The sequence below is a fragment of the Chelonia mydas genome, chromosome 7, assembly GCF_015237465.2.
Source record: "Chelonia mydas isolate rCheMyd1 chromosome 7, rCheMyd1.pri.v2, whole genome shotgun sequence".
Taxonomy (NCBI): Eukaryota; Metazoa; Chordata; order Testudines; family Cheloniidae; genus Chelonia; species Chelonia mydas.
In genome coordinates, this window is record NC_057853.1 from 58161378 (window position 1) to 58182475 (window position 21098).

Consider the following 21098-nt stretch of genomic DNA (forward strand, 5'->3'; position numbering starts at 1 on the left):
TGCGGAGTCTGACAAAGCGCTTGTTAATTGCCCGCTGGATGGGTTTTTGGGGGCCCCGCTTTGCACACTTCTTGTCTTTCCAAGCGACCGTACAAAAGCAAAGTTTGATTTTGTTCACAGCGAGGGGTCCCTGGATTTACGCTCGCTTCCCGTCTGCGGCGGGACCCTTTGCAATTACTTTTAAAATGCATCCGAGACGCAGGCTCAGCGGAGAGAGATAGCCCTTCCCTCAGCCCGGGTGAAAATTAGACTTTAAAGTACCCAGATGAAATTTTCAAGTCAGGGACGCGGGATTGGATCAAATCACATAAACTGCAAAAAAAAGCAAGTATAATGGCGCATAATTGGTTCTGTAATAGCATTACACAAGGATAATGGCCTGTTATGGCCCCCTGCACTATTAAGTGCTTCCCTGGCGTAAAGCCTTTATGATATTAAAGGGGGAATATAATGATATTTTGGTTATTAAATGCGTGTAATTAATTTATGCACCACTGAAAATAAAGTTGGTATTATGACCCACTCAAGATGCATCAGAAGATGCAAGTCAGACAACTGTTGATCAGTTCTGGTGTCTATGTTTCGTCTAGACTACTGATTTTATTTGGGAACAATTGCTTCTTGGGCAGACTGCACAGATTTAATATTTTATAAACACTGTAATGTTCTGTGCAGGAACAGCAGTCAGGGCTAGCAAACCTACAGAAGCTCTCTCAGACCTGGTGGGAGCTTAAAGACACCGCACGTTTAAAGACAAGCACGTTTAAAGATGGATGGAGACTGCACAACTGCAGAAGCAGGGAGAGATTTAAAACGAAGAGGTCTTTAGGTAGTTAGTCCATATATATGGACTCATTAAATAAACACGAATACGCCTTTGAAAATTCGTCTATACATCTGCTTTAAACAAGGCATGGATTTGGACGTTTCCCCAAAGAAGTGTACACAGACTAAAAGTCTGTTTCAGACTCGTTATTTGTGAAGCAGAACTAAAACAGATTGGCTATGGAATCTATCTAACACGATTATGATATATTTAGAACCTGCACGTGTTCTATCTTGCAAAGCGCCCTCTGACAACATATATCGCTGTTGACTTGCCCATCCGGGCAAGTCTCTACAGAAAACTGTATTATGAATTTGAGCTGGTTATTACAGGACCAGGCACCAATTCCTGCAATGGTCTAGTCCAACCTTATCCTCAAAGTAGCTGTAGAGGGTCATTTTTACACACACACACACACACACACACACACACACACACAACGAGAGAGAGAGAAGAAAGAAGAAGGAGAAGAAGACAACAAAACTCAAAGGTCAAAGCTGAATCTCCCATCTGCAGCCCCTACACATCCACTGCTTTCACACCCAATGGCAGGACTGGCACTGCAGGATCCCTGTGCATGTAGACAGATGTGCCTTTTCCTTTCTCTCTGACGTCGTGTGTGTGTGTGTGAGGGGGGGAGAGGACGGGGAAGAAAGAGAGAGTGTTTTATCATAAGAACTCCTAATAAAATAATAATAACTTCATTCTGGCGCTTTCAGGCCTTGCTCTTGTCAAGGGATGCATTGCTGTTTTGGCTCCAAGTCTCACTTCCCCCAGCGGTTTAAAGTCTGCAAGTTCAGCGTATTGCAGGAGGCAGAGCTGATCAAATGGAGTAAGGGTAAGTGCTCTAAGTTGTTTTCTTTTTAAATAGAACCAGAAGGATCTCTCGCTAAGCTCCCACTTCATAACCGGGCGAGGCTGCCTTTTCTCCAAGAAACAGCCGTTGCAAGAACAAGCAAGATGACTTAGCAGTATATAATTCCCCCACCCCTCGCCTGTTTAATTTTAATGCACAAAACGTATATTTGACATAATGAAAAGTTATCTGATTGGAGTCTTTTTCTCCAGTGGTCAAAATCATAAAGCAGATTCAATTGGAACGATTTATTTCAGCACCTGGGACAGCGCCTTTGGTATCACATACTGCACAGCTCCAGTTGTAGCCCTCCAAACCCTCCCTTCCTCCTCTTCATTAAGATCCCTTCACTGACGCTTCGATTTAACACTGTCAGGGGTAGCTGCTGGAAAGACTAAACTCCACATTACATCTTGATTGTTCTCGTTGTTTCCCTCCCAAGTCGGTGCAGCTGGAAAATATCTAGGAAGTTTCAGTAAGAGGCACTATCACCTCACTATCAAAGACCAACATTTTAAAAATCCAAGTGTAAAATCACCTCTCAGTGCGCTAAAAATATATTACAGCACAGCTCGCCTTTCCAGGGACGGCAGGGAAACACATTACTTGTGGGTAGACTTTCTCTTTTGCCGTCGGTGTTTGAATCTTACAGCAAAACTGGTTTTGTGCTGTAGGCGCCCACCCGCCTCCCCGACGCTACCCACGGCAGACTGTGTCTTTACAATAAGAAAAGGAGGACTTGCGGCACCTTAGAGAGGAACAAATTTATTTGAAACCAGTCTTTACAATAAATCCCAGACATGGACTGAAGGGACCGAACAAAATCATGCGCGGAGAAAATCTTTTCCTTTGGAAATTTAAGCTTTGATTTGGCAAAACTTTAAGAAACTCGGCGTGACCAAAGTTTGAAGAAGCAGCTGCTGGCCTCTCGCTGTCATAAACACTTGCTTTCTAGGTGATGCTCAATACCTGGCCACCAAAAAAGGCTAGTAGCTAAAAGGTTATGTTACCTTAATTCATGTGCAGTAAAATGTATTTTCCAATTAACCAAATCTGCCGATTTGTCCCGCTTGGACACTCTTATAATTTATAATGTAAAAGTGTTCTTTCTTTAGCTAAAGACCAAGGTGACTGCTTTTAATTTTCTGTAACCTCTTTACACTTGATGTTCACCAGACTCATCATGTTAATTGGCTTCATATACGGATCATCAGTTTAATGAAGGAATAAATCCTATGTTGCTTTATGTCCCTCTGTTTTAACAGTGATTGCTTTAATGAAGAATGTGACGTGTTCAACATCAAAGCTGCAGGAGACATTAGAGCCTTTTTGATGGTGACTGAAATGCTTATTTAAAGCTAAACCCATATTTCAAAAGGTTTTATTTAAATCACTTCCAATGGAAAACACCACCGGGTTCTCCGCCCAAGAAAAGTTTCTCTTTCCTGCAGCAATCAGACACTAAGGGTAACGCGCCTCTATTACATATACACAGCCTAGTTAGGTTATTAACAATATTTCTGGTCTGAATTTGTAAGGTTGCAGTCCTCAGTGAGTTCAAAGAGAGTTTTGCTAGGGAAACGGTTACTCGTAGGTGGTGAATATCTCTCTTTGTTATCCTGTTACTGTTTCATTGTTCAGATTTCGACTAAGGAGCAGACATCTTAATTCACCTAAAAACTCTCCACATTGCTAGAGTCCCTTTCTCCCAGATAGGGACCTTAGAATTGGGAGTGGGAGGGTAAAGTCTAAGGAAACAGAGACTAATAAGGAAGCCTGCAAATCAGAGGGAGATCATGGAAAGCAGCAATAAGGTCAAGCAGTATATAGGGATGATAGGAACAATAGGAGGTTTAAAAGGCACAGATTAAATGCACTCTGGTAAAGTATTCTTACATCCACTGACTGTGGAAGCAAACCTTGCTTTCTCTAATGGGGATTGCATATATTTTTCTCACATAAGGAGTGTTGTCTGGAATGAAAATATTTGCTCCGTAGCTAAGACAGCAGGCAAAATATAAGGCAAAAGTTACTATTTCAAAGCCTGGGCTATATCATATACTCAAGCAGAGTCCCCTCCCTGCCCCTCAAAGGTATGCACAGAGCCCCAGATAGCTCTGGAGGAACCTGGTGTCTGAAGGAGCTGAGTTTGCCTCCCCAAGAAGCATTGTTCTTAGATCCTCCAGGGAATGCTCAGTGCAGAGTTCCCAGCCTTCCATTCCATGTTCTGAGATCCTCGGAGAAATCAGGCAGAGTCGGTGGCATCTGTACATGGCTGGGACACTAGTGCAGAGAGTTAGCTCCATCTCAATGGCAACACTTCTCCACCTGGAGCCCTGCCTTTACCCTTCCTTACCTAGCCCCATGTGACAGCAGAGATCAAGGATCCACAGGGATGAACGGTGACAGAGTCAACATATCTCCCAGGGAGTATGTCCCCATGGGTTTGCTCTGGCTGACAACATACAAAGCAACTCTCTGCTGGTCACGTTCTCACCCCACCCAGCTGTGCCCCAAAGCAGGGTTAATGAGGAATGGCTTCCAAAGGGTCAGTAAAGGGTGAGATCTAGCCATGTATGGTACTCTTCTGCTCCCCATTACCATAGTACCTGAGCACTGCAGAGGTTTTAACATATTGATGCTCACAACACCCCTATGAGGCCAGGCAGGGATATTTTCCCCCATTGTACCCATAGGGAATGGAGGCACAGAGAAGCTAAGCAGCGCACCCAAGGTCACACAGGAACTCTGTGGCAGAGCACAGAATTGAACCCATGTTTCCTGAGTTAGCACCCTACCTACTGCACCATCCTTCCTCTAGGTGATGCTAAGTTGGCTCCCTTCACACCAGCAGGTTTGTGGCAATTTTAGCAGACTTCCCCCTACTTTACTGTCCTTTGCACCTAATGGCAGAAGGTGTCATTGTTTGCTTTAGATGTATTTCCATGTTTCCCTGTAACTGTTTATGGCCTAAACCCTAAAATATGCACTAAGCAATTAGAAAATTGAGAGATGCAGAACTGATGGTTAGGGATCACCAGAGGCCTTGAATACTGAAAGACCTGTGAGATTTACAGATTTAGGGCCAGATCCTGTCACTCATTTCTCACGTGAGTAGTCCATATTCAGACATCTAGTCCTATTAGCGCCAGTGGAATCATTCTGTCAGTGACTGGGACATGGACAGTCATGCCTAGTGGTTAGAGCAGGAGTCAGTAGCCAGGATTAGGAGGCCAGAGCTGGAGTCAGAGGCCAGATGCCAGAGCCAAGGGTCAGGACCAAAGTCAGGAATCAGAGCCAAGGATCACAGACAGGTTTCCTGGAGTGAGGAATGGCTGGGTCCAAGCCAGGAGCAGGGCTAGGAACAAGCAAGAACTATCATAGCCATGGACAAACACTTTGAGCAGCCATTGAACCATTACTGCTGCTAATGGGCTTAAGAGACAGTCTGCTGACTCCTCCCACCAATCAGGCATTGTAGCCAATCAAGAAGCTTCCTACAGGCCATCTGTGCTCATTAGCTTGCTGGGAGACTGGATTTGCGACAGGCCCTGATTCCTGATGGTAAGACTAGAGTCTGCAGGGCTAGGTCCATAGAATTTACACCGGTTTCATTATAATTTATCCCAGCTTTGCTGTTTGACTTATTTAGTACTAACATGGAGTGATCTTTGAAGCTAGTATTTTCAAACCTGAGGGCCTAATGTTAGGTGCCTATTTTTTATATTTAGGCTCCTAAATAAGTAGCCTGCTTCTCAGAGATGCTGAATGTTCTCAGTGGCCACTGAAGTATTGGGGAGCTCTTATCAGCTCTGAAAAATAGGGTACTTATTTAGGTATCCAACTATCAGCAGCTGAATTTGGAATATTTTGACCTTGCTGTATATTTGTCAATCTTACCAACACACAAAAATTACACAACAGGAAGACAAAACTATTATTATTTTTTTAATTATGAGAAAGAAGTCCATGAATATTTTATAGTTCACAGAACCTCTCTTGCTTTGAATTTGCATATGGGTTCTAACACCGAGAATTCTTACGATTTATGGTAAGGATAATGTCTGTGTTTCGCATTTATGTTACATTAACAAAAATAATCAAAGTGGTCTCCAGAAGTATAAACCAAATTAAGGCTGAAACCCAGAAAGTTACATGCAGATATTTTTGTGTCATCCAGCTATTCTGATTTAAGGATATTTTCTTTTTCCATTTTGAAGAAAGAAAATAAGAATAAAAGAGAAATAGATGATAGGCTGGCAAAGTTTTCATGAAATACCTCACCTTGTTAACAAGTGTTGATTCTGCTTCAAAAGTATTAACCAGGATTTGAGGATCCACCAAGGCAAATGGCTTATGGCCCAGTTTATAAGGGCTGTGGGAGTGACTCTCTAGAGAGGATCTAGGGTGTGGGCTGAGCAGCTCTGAAGGAGGGACCCGAGGAGCAGATAAACATGGGGAGAAGGTTTCAGCTGAACTTTATATCGTATTGTTGTTAATTTCTGTGTTAATAAAGCCAAACTGCAGGAAAGGGATTAGTCTGGACACTACACAGAGAGCACAGACACTACATACTGAGCGCAGATTGAAAACAGCACCTGCTCACAAGACAATCTGTGTAGTGGAAAAACAATAAGATAAGAGAGCATATAACATTATCTCCTACATCTACTGCGGCACCCCCTAGATGTCCCTGCAGATTTTCACTATTCCTCTGTGTACTGCGTACTTTTCAGATAAATGACTTTTCTGGACTTGGTTGGTGTGGCATACACAGAGTAATACACTCTACTTTAAGATGTTCCATGTGTATGTGTAAGGTTGTAGAAAAAATAAATATGATATGTTGTGTTATTTTAAATTTAGTATGTGATCATGCAGTTGAAAACTGTCTGAAGCACACACATAGTGGGGCAGAGTTTAGATTGCAAAGGCAGCCTTAGCTTTGGCCTCTGCTGCCTGCTGAGTGTTTAACGTTGGATCCTTAACTTTCTTTTAATGAAGGTTTGTGTATGAAATGTAGTTATGGGACCAAATGTTGCTCACTTTTACCACTGCGCAACCCCAGTGAAATCAATGGAGTTACATGGGTTATCCGATTTAGCCGTAAGGCCAAATGCTGCTCTCATTTGTACCAGTATAAATAGTACAATTACTACCACTAGGTTACTCCAGATTGACAGCTGTGTAACCGAGAGAAGAATTTGGCCCACAGCATTAATTTTACAGTAGATACAAGGCCAAAGCACAGTAGAGGAAATGTGAGAATAAAAGGGAATTGTAAATTACTGACTACTAGTGAAAAGGTTATGGCAAAACATGTTGTTACAAAGGATGGTACAGAAAAGCAGAAATTGCACTAGATGCTTGGAAAAAGGAGGTGAGTTTAACCAGACATGCACAAGTTTGCTGCCCTCATGCATACAGCTAAGTAGGTAGCAAATATGGCTGTTAAAGAGAAGTCACAAGACAAAGTGGAAAAAGGGGGCCGTGTCATGTTAGAGCTCAGACTAAATTGCAGTGTGCTCCTCCAAACAATGCACCATTCCCAAAGGTGGAAGGTAGCTTTACAGTATGTGGGTGTTTATACACAGTACAAGTTTCAGAGTAGCAGCCGTGTTAGTCTGTATCCGCAAAAAGAACAGGAGTAATAAATTCGTTCGTCTCTAAGGTGCCACAAATACACAAATACACATACAGCTTAGCAGTGTTATCTGGCGTGGTTGTTCCCCATTTCTTTGGATCTCCATGTTTTCTGTGTGCTGAGGTATTGAGGGGACTGAGGAGTTCACATCATACGATTAAACAGTATGCGCTTGTCCTCCAGACCCTGTGTGTGTGATCCGCATACGAACAGTGTACACCTGTCTAGGGAGTGCTCTCTGGGCTCCCGTACAATGTTCTGTGCTCATCATGTGAGCAATAAGTGTCAGTTGAGCCTTTGCTGTCTCTCTTTGCATTTACACATCACCTTGTGGGAAAGGTCACAGGCAGTGGCCTATGGGATGCTATTTCTTTTATGCCAGGTTGTGAACCTGGCCTTTGTGTTTCCTTTTCATGGTTCTTTGATGCATTTGTGTGTCACTGAATCATCCCTCTGCTTGAGAAAATACAACACACAACTTTGGGAAATATGCTGAAAGTTGTGACCACATGAATGAGAAGCAACATTCCAGCAGCAACAGTATATCGTGGATGGAGAAAAAGATGGAAGAATTTATATAGCTTGAACATTGCATGCAAGAGGGAAAGGAAGAAGTTATTATATGTCTCCTGGACTCAGGAGTTGGGGATAAAATCATGAGCTGTCATCTGACAAAATGTGGAGAGGAATGGTGATGGTCTTCCTGCTCATCTCTCTGTTTATGCTTTATGATCCAGTGAGACTGGAATACCCAGTTAGCGGCTTCCAGATTTGTATCCATATGTTGCAAAGCTCAGACCTTGTTATTTTTGTGTTAAGGGGCATATTCTTAGTCATGCAGGTGAAATTTGAACTCTCAAAATATGTGCCCACATTTTAGACCTGCATTTGAACTGCAAGTGCAGATCTGAGAACTTTTACCTTGAATCGTACTGTAGAGATAACATTTTCAGATGGGCCTGTGTAGCCTACATTCCACTGAAAGTCAATGAGACATGAGCTCCTAAGTGATTTAGGACGTTTGAAAATTTTACCCTGGGTCTATAACTGATTTACTGGGTGCCAAGTGAAAGACGGTCTTATGGTTCTTCTTCGAGTGCTGATCCTTGTGTATATTCTACACGAAGCGGGCGTGTGCACGCCATAAGCCCGAGTCTGGAAAGTCCTCAAAGTGATGTCTGTTGACCTGCACATGCGCAGTCGTTTCCCTCGTGCTCCTGACTGAGAGTATAAGGGGCGGTGCGGACTGACCCCTTTCCAATTTGTTCTTACCGCTTCCTGGCCTGAGTAGGAATCATGTCCTCCATCAGGACCACAAGACAGACCAGATTACACATAAATTTACTAGAGCTACGAGTGATCCACCGTGCAAGGCCTTCCTTCCCCTTGTATGCTCACTCCATGTACAGATAATGTCAGACAATAGCCCCATAGTGGTCTATATAAATAAAGAGTGGGGAGCAAAATCTCATCAGAACTGGTGTCTTGGAAACCACATTATGATACAAGCTGCATACCTCCCAGGCATTCACAACTCCTGGGCAGACAAACTAAGCAGAAGTTTCTTCATAGACCACAAATGGGAGATACACAACACAGTTCAAACCAACATAGTTGCACAATGAGGGACCTCTTTGCATCCCAGATGAACAGGAAGCTCCGCTAGGTATTGCTCCAGGGGATCTAGAAACCATGATTCCTAGGCCGACGGTCTCCTACTCCCCAGGATGGCCAACCTCAAATACGCCTTTCCTCTCATCCCACTTCTACCACAAGTTCCACAGAAGATCTGTCACGACAGAGGCAAGCCACCATCCTCCTCCTAGCACTCTACTGGCCCAGACAATTTTGGTTCACAGAACTCCTAACCATGTCTGCACACCTGCTGATCAGAATCTGCCTATTCCAGGATCTCCGAACCCAGAATGGGGTCAAAAGCAAGCGCCCTGACCTGGGCGCACCCCACCTCATAGCCTGGCTTTTGGATGGGCATTGGAAATAGAGTGCTCATGCTCCACCCATGTCCTGGAAATACTTAGCCAAAGTAGAAAGGATTGTACTAGACCCTGCTGCCAGGCTAAATGACGATGTTTTTCCACCTGGATACACCACCACCACCATTTGCTTGATACTGTGGATGTTCCGATCATCCTAGACTACCTGGTGTCCTTAAAGACTCCAGCCTCCCTGTCCCTTAGTTCACTGCAGGTACACCTAGTAGCAATCAGTACCTTCCTCCCCTGTGGAGGGTCTTTACACATTTGGTCTTTACACACCTGACATTCTGTCTTTATACACCTGACTACTGTGAGATTCATGAAGGGCTTGGTCAGGATCTTCCCTCTGGTTATTAAGCCTATGACTCAATGGGACTGTAACCCCTACTCACAGGTCTGCCCTTTGAACCTATGGCGACATGTGCCTTGACCCACCTCTCTGTGAAGGTGGCGTTCTTTGTGGCAATCACTTCGGCCAGGAGGTTCAGAGAGCTAGGAGCCATGATTGCAGACACGTCTCTCCCCCCCCCCCGACACTCACCTCCCTGTACACAGTATTCCACAAAGAGAAGGTCTGCCTTGGGTTCCACCCCAAACTCCTCCCCAAGATTGTTTCTGAGTACCGCATTAACCAATCAATCCACTTACCTGTGTTTTCCCCGAAAGCCCATGCTTCTTCCAGAGATGAGAGACTTCACTTCCTCGACGTCAGGTGTGCCCTAGCGTTCTACCTACAAAGAACCAAACCCATTAGAAAATCTCCAATGCTCTTTCTTGCCATAGCAGAAAGTACGCATGGATGGGCCGTGTCTTCACAGAGGATTTCTAAGTCGGTTTCGGGATGTATATTAGAACGCAACAAAGTAGCTAAGAGAGCCCCCACCCCATTCCAAGGGTATTACAGCTCACTCCACACAAGCACAAGCAGCCTCCAGGGCATCCTTAATAGGTGTTCTGCGGCAGGACATCTGCAGAGCGGCAGCTTGGACCTGTGTCCATGCATTTGCATCACACTATGCTCCGATTCAGGCTGCAACGGTGGATGTGGCTATAAGAATGGCAGGCAGTACTACAGTCACCTCTGCTACCAGCTTCCTTGTGCCCCCCTCCACTCTGAGCTCTGCTTGCTAGTCACCCACGTGTGGAACCATGCATAGGGACCAGCACTTGAAGAAGAAATGGAAGTTACTTACTGTAACTGGAGGTTCTTTGAGATATGTGGTCCCTGTTCGTATTCCACTACCCACACTCCTTCCCCTCTGTTTTGGATCCTGTTGAATTGCAATAAGAGGGAACTGGAGAGGCCTCAACCTGCACCTCACCTTACACCCTCTCTTGGGAGCAGGAGGGAAACTACTGCGCAAGTGCAGGTCAACCCGCAGTGCTTTGAAGAATTTCAGCACTCAGGAGCATGGCACGCATGCATACCCCACATGTGGAATACAGATGTGGACCACCCATCTTGAAGAATCTCCAGTTACAGTAAGTAATTTCTTAAGGTCCTGTGTAGGGCAGGGATGGCCAACCTGAGCCTAAGAAGGAGCCAGAATTTACCAATGAACATTGCCAAAGAGCCACAGTAATATGTCAGCAGCCCCCCAACCACTACCCGGCTCCAGCCCCCAGCACCTCCCACCCCCCTGCAGCCCTGCCAATCAGCGCCTCCCCCTCCATCCCCACTCCTCCTGCCCGCCTCAATCAGCTGTTTTGCAGTGTGCAGGAGGCTCTGGTGGGGAGGAGCGAGGGCATGGCAGGCTTCGGGGAAGGGGCAGAGGCCTTGGGGGAAGGGGTGGAGTGGTGGCAGGAGCTGGGGTAGAGCAGGGGGTTGAGCAGTGAGTACCCCACAGCACACTGGAAAGTTAGCACCTGTAGCTCCAGCCTCAGAGTCGGCGTCTTTGCAAGGAGCCGCATATTAACCTCTGAAAAGCCGCATGCGGCTCCGGAGCCACAGGTTGGCCACCCCTGGTGTAGGGACTCAGGTGATCAATTTCTGGGTTCAGATACTGGTTCTATCATGGATTTTCTGTCTGGCTTTGGGCAAGTCACATAGGCCCAGGTCCTCCAATGTAGGTAGGTGCCTAACTCCCATTGAAATCACTGGGAGAAAGACAACCTAAATATCTTTAATAATCTGGGTCTTAATCTCTGTGTGCTTTAGCTCCCCATCTGTACAATGGGCATTTCCCTCCATCTGGCCCATCTATGTAACCTGCAAACTCTTCAAGGCAGGGGCGGTGTCTTTGTGTACGTGCAGCACCTAGCACAATGGGACTCTGATCTGGGTAGGGGGCAGGTCACTAGGTGTTACTGTGCTTATACAAAAAAAGAGGCTGAGCCTCAAGCACAACTGGAAATTTACTGCTGAATGTAATTTTGTTTCCATATATGGAAACCGGGGATGTGTCAAATCCACTTTTAAAAATTATTTATTATTTTGAAAGAGTGTTAATAAAAAAACAAACTAAAAGCAGGATTAGAAAAGGAAGGAAAATATCATAGAACAGCAGAAGTAATCCTGACATATTGTACAAGATCATGAAACAACTCAGGATTGATAAACACAACATGTTAATTAGACACAAACTCTTTTTCTCCATGCAGAAAACTACATAGCAACATCTGGTATAATGATACATAAGGCATATAAAAAGAAATCAACCACTTTCAGATCAGAATGTAGGCAATTATTGAGTCAGTAAACTCTGAGGGCGCAAGTCCCCTGGAGCCTTCAAAGATTCGTTAGTAATTTTATGAGAATTTAACAATGCTTTCACATTGTCATAATTATGGAATAAACCTGTGTTTTTCTTATACTTTTAACAAGACAAAGTTTTGTGGGCTAAATGGAAGTTAAATAATGCAATGTGAAATAGACATTTCTTCCTGCTCAGCTTTGGATAAATCCAGAAAGAGATGTACTCTGATATTCAGCTAAGTAATAATTTTTTCCTCTCACTACATTTGCTGCATAATTCTGCTCTATCTATTGAGGATACAAAGATGCAAAAAAATTCCCAAGAGATATATTAAGTAATCTGAATAATGTGGATAACCAGAGGAGAGAAGCAAATGCAAATAAGGAATTTTTAAAAACAAAACTATTTTCACCGCTCCTTTCTGAAGTGCTTGGAAAAATCCCAGATTGCAAAGTCATTACATGTTTTTCAAAGAAAAAGGACATTTTTCTTAAGAAGTGTGTTTCCCATTTAAGTAACTGGACCATATACAATGATGTATGCGTCTGCTTCTGCTCCCCAATTGACAAAAGGAGTCCTTTAGCTCAAGCAGTAGAAGTTTGTGCTCCTATGCAGGTCTTTTTGCTTCGATCCTGTAGGTAGCAGAACTGATCTACCTCAAATTTCTCCTTTTTCTTTTTGATTTCATCAATATTTGAGACTTATTTTCCACCCATTAAATCTTAACAGAGAAAGGACATAATTTTGACTTGAATGCATCAAAGCATTGGTTTGAAAACGCTTGCCATTAAATTGTACTCAGCTGCACTTGTTACCAGTAAGAGGTCATTTTCCTAATGCTGACAAAGTGTCAAAGCCCAGATTTGCAGGTCACTTGCTGTTGCTTTTACAGTAAAGAAACAGGCGTGACTTAGTTTCTCCATGCAGCTGTATCCACACATGCTCTTGTAGGTACAGAAACTTCCCATTATGGGTCTTGTACATTGTAATAAGGGAAAGGCCCTCTTATTTCTGTGAATGGCTTTTAATAACAGGCCACAGTTGACTCATTCACTAAAGATCAGTTCACACCTGCTAAATGCTCTCCCATGGTGGAGCCCCAACAACACCAGCAGGACACTTAAATGGACTAGGTGTGACATTTTTACACAGAGCAATTGAAATGCATCCCCTTGACAATCTTCCCAATTAACTGTGAGAGCTCCTGTACATTTACAGTGAATGGCACTGTCCTGTAGGAGGGAGTGCCAGCTGGGGTGGGTGGGGGAGGGATTGGGTTACTCATTGGGTTGTGCAGCAGGGGAGAATTGGAGGTTTTGAAATTTGGGAAAGGGCGGGGCTTGAGACCTTTGTTAGGTACTCTGCTTCTCTCCCCTCCTTTCCTAAGGAAAGAAATTTAGAAAAGCTGGACATGCACAAGTCCATGGGGCCTGATGCAATGCATCTGAGGGTGCTGAGGGAATTGGCTGATGTGATTGCAGAGCCATTGGCCATTATCTTTGAAAACTTGTGGTAATTGGGGGAGGTCCCAGACAATTGGAAAAAGGCAAATATAGTGCCCATCTTTAAAAAAGGGAAGAAGGAGAATCCGGGGAACTACAAACTGGTCAGCCTCACCTCAGTCCCCGGAAAAACAATGGAGCAGGTCCTCAAAGAATCCATTTTGAAGCACTTGGAGGAGAGGAAGGTGATCAGGAAGAGTCAACATGGATTCACCAAGGGCAAGTCGTGACTGACCAACCTGATTGCCTTTTATGATGAGGTAACTGGCTCTGTGGATATGGGGAAAGCAGTGGACGTGATATACCTTGACATTAGCAAAGCTTTTGAAATGGTCTCTCACAGTATTCTTTCCAGCAAGTTAAAGAAGCATGGATTGGATGAATGGAGTATAAGGTGGATAGAAAACTGGCTAGATCGTGGGGCTCAACAGGTAGTGATCAATGGCTCGATGCCTAGTTGGCAGCTGGTATCAAGTGGAGTGCCCCAAGGGTCGGTCCTGGGGCCAGTTTTGTTCAACATCTTCATTAATGATCTGGATGATAGGATGGATTGCACCCTCAGCAAGTTCACAGATGACACTAAGCTAGGGGGAGAGCTAGATATACTGGAGGGTAGGGATAGGGTCCAGAGTGACCTAGACAAATTGGAGGTTGGATATTAGGAAACACTATTTTACTAGGAGTTAGAGGCTTTTAAGGCCCGGCTTGACAAAGCCCTGGCTGGGATGATTTAGTTGGGGTTGGTCCTGCTTTGAGCAGAGGGTTGGACTAGATGACCTCCTGAGGTCTCTTCCAACCCTAATCTTCTATAATTCTATGAACTCCAGGGCTGGTCAGCACCCTCAGCCAGGCACTACTTTGGTCAAGGAGGCCCTTTACCATAGCTCTATCCTCTGCAGCAGCCGGGGTAGAGGAGCTGTCACATAAAACATGGGACACTGCAGAACAAAGGTGGGTTCTTAACTCGGAGTCACTAACCTGAGTTAAAATATCAGTGAAGGCATGGCAACTTGGATCAGCAGCTCCACTTCAACTCCAGCCTGCCCTATAGGCTTAAACTCAAGCTGCTAACCCGAGTTGCTGTGTCTTCACTGCTCGTCGCCCGAGCTAAGAATACACCTTATTTTTTTATCCAGTGTAGACATGCCCATAGAGAGAGGACATCAGTACCCATCTCCTACAAAGAGGTAAGTGACATCTCCATAATAACTATCCCAGGCAGCCAGATGCAGAACTAGGGTGTTGGCTTGACTAGGATAAAATGTGGGGGGTTTTGGCCCCTGTTAGCTAGGATGATCTAACATGTTATAATGCTCTGGTTTAGACAAAGCAAACTGTATTTCAGCACGTGCAAAGCCGATTGAGCTGAAGCACAGGCTCTTGCTCAGATCCAACTTGACCAGTTTAGCACGTGCTAGAGGCATCCTACCTTCCCTCATCCGCAGTCCCAGCCCATGGCCTGGGCAAAAGGAAACCACTCCTGACTGATTCCCATTGTACACACCCACACAAACACAATGTAACCAAGCTTTTTCTCCCCAATAGGAGCCCCCTTTCCCCAGCTGCACTATTGTCTTCCCCTACTCTAACACAGCAGCTCCACCCTTTCAAGGAGCACCATGAAAACGCTCAGAACAAAAGAACAGCTGGGAAACATCAGGATTTGGAGAACTGCAACACCACCCCCTGCAAGGGACCCAAATGTTCCCCACCCACACAAGATCTGTAGCCTGTGGGGCTGCCTCCTGCCTCAGGCCCTTGAGAGGTCAACTTCCCCCTGCCCAGATCCTCGGGGCTACTCCTACCTTAGGCTTCTGTGAGATCACTGCCTCCCTGCATCCTATGGGGCTGCCCCCCTGCTTCAGGTCTCTGTGAAGTCACTGCTTGCCCCCCTATTCTGTGGAGCTTCCTCTCTGCCTCAGGCCTTTAGGAGGATACTGCCCCTCCCCTCTCAATCCTAAATCGCAGGTTTGGCTCCACTGGCATCCACAAAACTCCCACTGAACCCTGTCTTTGCCTAAGCTCACTAGTCGGCACTTACATTTTTGGGGTAAAAGTTCCCTAGGCGCCTACATTCCTGCCTCTGGGCAAGTGCGCAAGTGCATCTGGAGGCCTAAGCCCCAGGGCGATTCACAAACCAGGGAAGACAGGTGTTCATCTGCCTAAGTCCCCTACAACAGGAAGGATGCCTACCAAATGGGGTCCCATTCAAAGTCCAGCAGGAGGAGGAGGCCACCCATCTTTTAACTTTTATCAATTTCCATCTCTGCCTGAGGGTAAGAAAGGATTTGAACAGGGCTCTTCCATCTCTCAGGAGAGCGCTGTAACCAGTCAGATTTGGGATATTCCGATCTGGAGCTTCCTCAGTCTCTCCTATTCCACGGTGGATAAATATTTAAGTAGTCACTGGACGGGAGGGGGACGGAGAGAGAGACAGACTGACTTTTAAAACACATAATAGTATCAGAAAAAAAACAGTAAATTACAGATTGAAAAACAGTCACTCATCCCAATACAGGGTGCATGTCCAATAGTCCACTGCTAAATAATCTGATCCAAATTGCTTATGAGAGTAAAATATCTAAACGCTAAGTGAAGACATAAAAATCTAAAAAACTGAATAACATCAGCAAGCCCAGTACCAGATCATTGACATGGTCTGTTTTGTTAAAATGGCCATGTTTGCTTGACTCAAAATAATGTTTGCTAGGCATACCACACATCTATTTGTGAACCTATACTTAGCAGTAAAAATAAATACAGTAGGGGGAAAAATCAAGGACAATAACCAAAAAATACTCTGAGGTAAAAGAAATAATGGCTGTAAACTGGAACAGGTAAGAAACGTATGAAAAACCGCCTCCTCCGCGTCACAAAAAGGGCAGGACATGGATACCTGTGGAGCCAAACGATGCACAAACACATGTGTGGCTATAGCTCTGTGATGAATTCTCCATTGGAGATCACCCCTCCTCTTCACAATTGGAGGCTTGCATGCAGTTTGCCAGGCTGGATGGATGGAGTCCGTCACCATCGATGCTGTAACAAGCATTCGAATGGGATGAATCTTTACCATAAGCACATACAAGGACTTGTGGCCTAAGCTATTAAAAGTAGATTCAGCAGACCCAAAGGCAAGAAAACTGCCGGGCTGGTCAACATCCCAATCCCCAGGAAGAACAACAGGCAAGAAAACAGAAGCATTAGTATAATCAGGAATGGCTCACTCAGGGAGGCAACTGCACTGACCAAACTAGCCCACTTCACAGCACCCTCAGAAACTAGAGCCCTCCACTTTCTACGGCTGTTTTTCACTTTGAGGCTTTGCCTGCAAGCCAGAATCCTCAGCCAAGGCCACCGAATCCATAGCAACAGGTTCAGCCTCCATTTCACAGTCAGGCTCAGGCCAAGAGTCCGCTGAGTCAGGAGCCAGGGACCCCATGATGCCATCTCCCCCAGGTTGTAAAGGGGGTGCTATCCCCCCACCAACCAACATCCCCACAGACATCTGGAGGCTCTGCCACAGCCACCCCACCCTGTGCTTTACTCTCAGAAACCCCCAAATTCCCAGGCACAGGGTCCCCATTCCCAAGGGCAGCCTGCCTCATCTTAGGGCACTGACGGACCTAAAGCATCCGACTCCCACAGTGAAAACAGGTCATGTCCTCAGTGTCAGCAGCCACAATGTAGTCACACTCCCCAATCCCGTACTTCAGGGAAACTTCTAAAACCTGGGAAGCATTGTTTAATATCATACAAACCTGCCTATGAGAGGCATGCTGAATCTCTGGAGCTTTACAGCCCAAAGGAATCAGCCTAATAGGGCTACTGATCTTATCATAACTTGCCAGGTCTCTGGCAAGCTGCTCACTTCCTAATAAAGGAGGAACATTAGAGACAGCAACAGCAGGTGTCGCCAAGGCCACTACAACAGGGGTTCTCAAACTGGGGGTTGGGACCCCTCAGGGGATTGTGAGGTTATTACATGGGGGGTCGTGAGCTGTCAACTTCCACCCCAAAGCCCGTTTTGCCTCCAGCATTTATAATGGTGTTAAATATATTTAAAAGTGTTTTTAATTTATAAAGAGGGTCGCAGTCAGAGGCTTGCTATGTGAAAGAGGTCACCAGTAAAAAAGTTTGAGAGCCACTGCACTACACGGACAAACACCACCCACCACAACAATCTCCTCCACAACCACCTGCTAAGCAAGGCAACAAACACAATAGCCTTGCTCATGCGGGAGGCAGATCTCACATTTTTAAACCCACTCACCTTCCTCACAGTTACAACACACTGCTCCACAGAGGAAGAGGCTGGAGGCAAAATTTGCAACCCATGGTTACGGGTTAAACCCTCAGAATCCACAGCAAACTGAGGGCTCCGTCTCCCCTCAGCGGACAGATAAAAGCCTGCTAAAACAAAAGAAATCCTGAAACCCACAACAACCATAAAACTAAACACACACACAAAGAAAAACAGAGCACACAGTGATGCACACCCACACTCGACCTCACTCCCAAACACTCCCACAATTCTCAGCGAGGTCCAGCCCTACTGCTTTATAATTTCTATGCTTTATTTTTATATATATATTACATGTATATATTTGTATGACAAATATATATACTGCAGTAATTTACATAATGGTCTTTCATAATTTATCCACAGTGGAGCAACTTCAACAGGAAAACCTGAGAAAGCCTCAAACCAGAATATTGCATAGCTCAGTGGCTGGAGGACTCTGAGACAAGAGAGACCCCTGTTCAAATACTTGGTCCCCTCAGGGAGAGGAGGGAATTGAACCTGGATCCCCTACATCCCAGCTAAGGACTGTAACTCATCAGATAGGTAGCTCCACCACTACTGCTGCCACCTCTACCCATTTTGTATGGACAAGGCAGAAGGCCTTATTCATGTCCCCAAAAATAGCCGAGGCACCTAAGCCTCCTGACCCCAGGCAGCAAGTTCCCATTCGTGGATCACTAAGCAGAGCTCAGGGCCTTCCTGCACCCTGGATTTAAGCGCCTATCTCTGTGAGGGGGTGGGGCATAGCACATCCCCCTCTGGTCAGCATCTCCCATTGGCTAATTTAGACGGCTCCCCGCCTAGCGTGGTGGCTTTTGTGGATTCTGTTCTTAGACGCCTATGTCTTCCCATTTATTATCCTAGCCATCTAAATCAGGCTTGGTGAATTGCAGTGGTCTTCTGGGTGCCTTTCCTAGGTGCCTAAAAGTTAGGCACTGTGAAGCTGAGCACCACAATGCCTAAATCCCATTTTGGATCCCACCCTCAATCCCTCTGCGTCTATTTAGAATGTAAGTTCGTCAGGGCAGGGGCTGTCTCTTGCTATGGGTTTAAACAGTGCCTAAAACAATGGAGCCCCATTAAGAGTTGGGGCTTCTAGATGCTACGGTAATTCAAATTAATAAATAATAATAATAGATATAGGTAGACTCCAAGTGAGTCACAGCCCTTTTCCATACTGTCTACTCTGGTAGAGATCCACATTCCCTTCAAATCTCCTGCTACTTCTTTGATTAGGTCACGTAAACACATGCCTGGTTCAAATGTTGAAACTAAACCAATGCTCCAAAATCCATCAATTCTTATTCTGGAATTCTTACTTAATACAGCTATTTAACAACAAGAAATTCACCTTGTTACTAAAAAAATAAAAGCCAACTTATGTGTAATTGTTATTCTAATTACAAGTCCTGGAGCAGTTCTCATTTTCCCCTCAGCATTATTATGAACCTCATTTCCTTACGAAGTCCAGGATAAACAATTCCAATATATTTTATTTTAATTATCACTGTTTAATGAGCCATAATGAAACTATGTTGAGTGGTGCAGAAAAAAAATAATTTAAAGAACTGAGTGGCGGTAACTTGCTGTGCATATTTCACCTGTTGTGGCACAGAACTGTATTATCTAGTATTCAGCTATGCCATCACTTTCTTATTAATTATATCTGCTCTTTAATAGAAAACTTTCTTCTTTCTGTCACCTGAATCAACAGGGGCCCCATAAAGATGTCCCAGAGGAACCAGGTGACTCTTTGATGTGCGCATTGAGGGATATTATTGAATTGAAAGTGATTGCGTTAGGGGGCCACATTCAGTGTGTTTGTGTGCTTATATCTTTTGGTGGCATTGGGCTAATGCATGGAGATCTGTATTGTGCTGGGTGCAGATATTGTCTAAACTCATGGGTTCCCAGGTTTTTAGTGCTAGCCTTATAGTTGGAAGAATTTTCTCATCACAAACAGCCTTTCCCTCATAAGAATGACACTCACTAACACCGACACAGCCCAATCATCCTTACCAATAAAAAAGAGAAGAGGATATTACAACGGAACCTCAGTTTTACAAACACCAATCTTACAAGTGGCCAGTTATAAGAATCATTTTTTTCATCAAGAAAAAAACCAAACACATAATGCCGGCAGCGGTGACAAAGAACAAGTCAACATCCCTTCTCATTCCGATGCCTTTGGTGCATTGGAAAGCCCTTTGCAGTGGTTTGAAGGACAAGAAAAAAGTAATGCAGTGCACCAGAGTGCAACCTATGCACCAGGACTCCTGTAGTTTTGAGGTGTTAAATTTTATGCACTTTTTGATTTTATGAACACCTCAATCCACTATTAGTTCATAAAATAGGGGTTCTACAGCAATAAAATCTAACTTGAAAAGAAAAACCCTACCCCAAACCAAATTTTTACCCAAAAATGGAGAAGAGCCGGAGACTCCACGAAGGCTTTCGCTGCTGCTATTGTCTCTACATGGAAGGCACCCAGATACTATGGTGATGGGCAGTGCTATAAAACCCTAAAAGAGAAAAAAACAGCAACTTTAAGTTAACAGTGTTTTGTGTGTAGGAATATATATATTAGGATAGGGAGCTTACCCATCTTGCTGGCTATTGTCATGAGTCTCAACTTTACGTGGTGATGCAGCATTGGACCATCTTGTGGTGCTGGGGCACAGGAAGGGGAAGAGAACATTGGCAGGAGAAGAAATGTACAGTATCTGAAAGGAGTTTGGGTTCTCAAGCAGGCCCACAAGCAGCCACACGAACGTCTATGAGTCAGCAGCAAGGGTTTGAAACCGAGACTTCCAGCACCAAACCACAGACTTCACTTGCTAAAAGAGTAACTCCCTTAGCTGGATAAAGTAGTAGGCAGTTCTCCTCTTTGCCAGTGGTGTCCAACCTCCACTCCCTCCCAATTTCACTCCCATTCTGAGTCCCATCTCCACAAACTCCCATTCTCCCTTCTCATCCCTCCTGAAGTCAGTCACTGCCCCTCCCCCAAATGTAGGGTGCCAGGACAGGGAATAAAGTCCCTTGGACCATTTTGTTGCCTTCACAGGAGAAGGGGAACCAGTGGCAGAGATTCTAGTTCTTCCCCTCTCATCCTGGGAGTGTGGGGGAACCAGCAAGGGGAAAGACCTTTCTAAGAGAAAAGGTGAATTGGGATCTCCTTGCTGGAACACCTCTTCTTCCCCTGTCAAGGGCTCCTACTTCTCCCTGCACGGGTGGGAAGGCTGGGAGCCCTCAGTAGCTGCTACGAGGCACC